The 5,017-nt window shown below is 39.1% G+C and overlaps 1 non-coding gene across 1 annotated transcript; it reads left to right on the forward strand.

Moving 5' to 3' along the window:
• The first annotated feature begins 4,567 nt into the window (after positions 1–4,567).
• TRNAV-CAC (transfer RNA valine (anticodon CAC)) lies at positions 4,568–4,640 on the forward strand. The gene has a single exon. It is a non-coding gene; the product is annotated as a tRNA-Val (tRNA).
• Positions 4,641–5,017: the final 377 nt, after the last annotated feature.

The following is a 5,017-nucleotide window of genomic DNA, read 5'->3' on the forward strand; positions in this document are numbered from 1 at the left end:
AGGAACTAAGATCCCAAATGCCGCAAGGCACAACAACATCAGAAAAAAAGGTAGAAAAATAAAACAAAAATTGTTTACTATTTCTTAGGAAAAAAAAAGAAAACTTACTAGGGATCAAAACAGATATCATTGGAAAAATGGGCAATTTGCCAAGTATGTTGGTATGAGCAGGCTGCCATAACTAAGTACCACAAACTGAACGACTTAAACAGCAGAAATTTATCATCTCCCAGTTCTGGGAGCTAGAAGCTAAGACTCTGTCTCAGAAGGCTGACTTCTGAGAGTTGAGAAAGACTCTGTTTCCGGCCTTTCCCCTAGCTCCTATTGCTCTGAGGGCAATCTTTGGTGTTCTTGACTTGTAGAAGGAGCAGTCCAGTCTCTGCCTCTATCTCCATGTAGATTTCTCTCTGCACATGTGTCTCGGTCCAAGTTTCCGCCTTTTACAGACCAGCCACTTGTATTGGGTTAGAAGCAATTCTGCTGTATTATGTCCTCATCTAACTACATCTGCAACCATTCCCCAGATAAGGTAACATTCTGAGATACTGAGGGCTAGGATTTCAACATACAGAGGGACACAATTCAATTCATAACGTTAAACCACATCACAATACTAAATATCCATGAATACAAACTCAGATTTTCAAACTACATGAAGCAAAAACTGATAGAACTAAAAAGAGAAATGGGCAGATTCACAATTATAATCTGAGATTTATAAGGGACAGGTTAAGGCCAGACGATGACATATATCCAGATGAACAACAATGACCCTTGAGGAAGGAATAAAGAGTGAGGGAGTCATGAGAGAAAATTGTCTTTGTTTATAGATGGCATGATTGCCTATGCAGAAAAAATCCAAAGGAATCTACGAAAAGTCTCCTAAAATGAAAGATTGAGTTCTGCAAGGTCACACTTTACAAAGGTAATATAAAATATTTCTATAAACTAGAAATAAACAACTGGAGATCAGAAAATTTTAAAGTACTACTTACTATAGCATCCAAAAAGGAAATATCTAGATACATACTTAGTAATACATGGGCAGAATCCATAGGTTGAAAACTACAAACTCCTAATGAAATAACCAAGTATGATCTAAGTAAATAGAGAGAAAAATACTGCTTTGTGGATTGTAAGACTCCATGTTGGAACTCTCAAATTTATCTACAGAGTCAACGCAATCCCAGTTATTATCTCCTATTGACTAGTTGATTCTGAAATTTGTATAGAAAGCAAAGGAATAAGAAGAGACAAACAATTTTGAAAAATAATGCATTTGCAGAACTCACACCACCTGATTCTTCATTGCAAGTCATTCTATAAAGTTACAGTAATTAAGACAGTTTGTTATTGGAGAAAAGATAGAACTTTTGTGTACCTGGATTATGTAAGAAATTAATACTAACTTCTGCCCCCAAACGTACCACATTTTTCCTTCCAAACATCACCTAGTCTTGCTTCTCCAGCTAAAACATCAGTAGTTGAGTGTTACAGACCAAGCCAGAATCACAGGAGCTAAATCATAGGATTTCCTACACAAGGACAGAACTACCTTGAAAGTGAATCTTCAAGGCCAGTAAATTTCCCAAGCAATCTTGTTTTCCTTGATTCCCCCATATCTTTACAAGTCTGGATGGGGTTCTAGGATATTACATGAACAATCCCGTAAGAATCCAGTGGCACTACCATGCCCCTAATATTCATCTATTAATGCAAGTCACATCTCTAACATTGCACTTTGAATCACAAACCAGGAAATAAAACAAGTGTAAAATACTAAATACTTTATGTTTCACAGAACCTCTGAATATATCCAACTATTTTTCCACTCTCAACCCTGCATGAAATAATTTCAATAATTGTGACTCCATGTTTCTATGCTAAATACACACACATGTACATACATACACATAAACATACACACACAAACACCAATTATTTATCAATGCATATGCATTATAACCATATTCCAAAATGGGTAAAATGTACATATGTAGATGTGAACTTTCATTATACATGTAACTAAAAATAAACTGTGATACAAATGAGCATATTTAATAACTAGAATTTAGTATAACTAAAAAGCTAGAAATAAATTATGCACTATTAATGAAACACATTGGCTGGAATTACAATCCTTGTGTCAATAGTAGTGAATAATTTAGAGCTTCCAAATATACCAATCCAAGGTATATATAAAGATCTAGATCTGATATGACCTGATTTGGAAGTTTATTTTCTTAAGGCAATGTCTTGACAATTCCTTGAGCACTCGGAGGCACAGGCTCCTCATTTACAGAACAAAGGAATAATAGTTACTTACCAGTGCATCTGAGTTTCTATTGAAGTCTTACTTTCTGGGCACTGTTCTAAATGACTTGTACATATTTGCAGCCTTTTTATTCTCACAGAATCCTATGAGGGAAGTATTAACTCTGTTTGACATTTGAGGAAACTGAGGCAGACAGATGCAGAGTTACTTGTCCAAGGTGACATTATGAGTTAGTGCTAGGAGCATGATTTTAAAGCAGGCCTTGGAACTCACCTGGCAATTATTGTTACTACTACTTGATGCTAGATTTTGAAATGCTGGTGGGTTTGTCTTGCACCTGGAACACTCATACATTCTTGAAGGAAATATAAGTTGGTACAACACCTTGGGCCAGCTGTGTAGCAGCATATATTAAGGGTGAGGATGTACAGATGCCATGACCCAGCAATTCTACACCCAGACATAATACCCAACAAATACATACTCATTCACCAAAGACAAGGGATGAGACCATCCAATGGAACATGACTAACTGAAAGTCTTAAATAGAATACCATGTATTAAGAATTAAAAAAAAAGAACCTGCAAATTTTCTCAAATCATCGATGACTTACACACAAAAATGTAGAAGTATACTGAGTGAAAGATTCCAGGCATGAAAAAGTACAGGATATACATACATATTTTATATCAAGTTAAAAAACAGGTAAATCACATATATGGTTTTTCCAGTAGTCATGTATGGTGGTGACTTCTGGACCATAAAGAAGGTTGGGCACTGAAGAATTGATACTCTCAAATTATGGTGATGAAGAAGACTTGAGAGTCCCTTAGACTGCAAGGAGATCAAACCAGTCAATTCAAAGGAAATCAATCCTCAATATTGATTAGCAATACTGAGGCTGAAGCTGAAGCTCCAATACTTTGGTCACCTGTTGTGAAGAGCTGACTCCTTAGAAAAGATGCTGATGCTGGGAAAGATTAAAGGCAGGAGGAAAAGGGGACCACAGAGGATGAGATGGTTGGCTGGTATCACCAACTCAATGGACATGAGTTTGAGCAAACTCCAGGAGGTAGTGAAGGACAGGGAAGCCTGGTGTGCTGCCATCCCTGGGGTCACAAAGAGTCAGACACGACTTAGCGACTGAACAACCAACCACATAAGTGATGTTACAAGTCAGGGGAAGAGTTATCTTTGGGGAGAAGTGTGACTGGATGGGGATAGGAGGGCCTTCTATCACTCTGGTAATGTTGTGTTTCTTCATCTTGGTGTCAGTTACACAAATGTGTTTAACCTGTGAAAATTCACCCTAACTATTTGTGGACTATACTAGGCTTATGTTATATTGTATTTCACTATTGGAAAAAAAAAAATTGAAATGTCTTCTCCTGCTTCAAAATGTAATTTGGAGACCTAATTTTTTTTTCCCCCACGCTCTCTACTTGCGGGATCTTAGTTCCCTGACTAGGGGTCAGATCCAGCCGTGGCACTGAAACTCCGAGTCCTAAACACTGGACTTCCACGGGATTCTCAAGGAGTTCAAGTTTTCAGTACATACTCAGCGATTCCTGGAGGTACTCTGCAGACACACACACACACACACACGCACACTCTCTCTCTCTCTCTCTCTTTCTCACACTCACACAGAAGTGCACTCTGGCATACTTATGTGCCAATATAGGAAAACACACAGTGACAATTGCTTACTCATGCATATGTACACACATGTGTACACACACACATGCATACACACCCTTGGAGCACACGCAGATACAATCCACCCATGCATACTGGGTTTTCTCCCGTGCCAACCTTCACTCTCTCCCCAGCCTCAGCTGCTAAGCCCTTCTCACACAGGAATTCTGTGCTTTCTTCTTTTTTTGTCCCCTGCTGGGCCTGCCTGTTTGTCTGATACATGAACAAATAATTAAGTGTTTATTGCTGACCCATTGAAGTGTGCTGAGTTAAAAAGCCTTGGCTCTTAGAAATCTCAACACTGGCAATGACAGCAGTTGACTTCACCCAGAAATTGTGTGTGACCACGTTCTAGTCTTTCCACAACTTAAAAGAAAAACAAAAAGACAATGCAAACACTTCAGGATGGGTAAAGGGGTCTGTCTTGGTAGCAGATACTTCTCCCTTCTTCATACCTTACACGGATTCTTCGAGGAATTCACTCATGCATGTTGCAAGAAGCTGAAGAAAGATCTCAACTGAGTGGAGAAAAGAAAATAGTGGAGAAAGAGAATGAAGAAGAGAAAAGGGAGCAAACGAGAAGGCAGTCAGAGAATTCCTTGGTGGTTTAGTGGCTAAGATTCTGTGCTCACAATACAGAGGACCCAGGTTCAATCCCTGGTCAAGGAACTAGATCCCATATGCTGCAACTAACAACTCCTTATATATCCCTGTTATAGTACTCATCAGATTTAATTGTATATGGTGGTGGTGGTTTAGTCGCTAAGTCGTGTCTGACTCAACTCCTTGCAACCCCATGGACAGTAGTCCCCCAGGTTCTTCTCTCCATGAAGTTTCCCAAGCAGGAATACTAGAGTACATTGACATTTTCTTCTCCAAGTGATCTTCCTAATCCAGGGATCAAAATCGAGTCTCCTGAATTGCAGGCAGATTCTTTACTGTCTGAGCCACATCCCCATGACAGAAGGGAGTGTCTTCCTCACTCACAGCTGCAGCCTCAGTGACCAACCCCTATTTCAGCGCCTGGCACTAGCATATGCATAATA

Source organism: Dama dama, chromosome 21 (genome assembly GCF_033118175.1).
Source record: "Dama dama isolate Ldn47 chromosome 21, ASM3311817v1, whole genome shotgun sequence".
Classification (NCBI taxonomy): domain Eukaryota; kingdom Metazoa; phylum Chordata; class Mammalia; order Artiodactyla; family Cervidae; genus Dama; species Dama dama.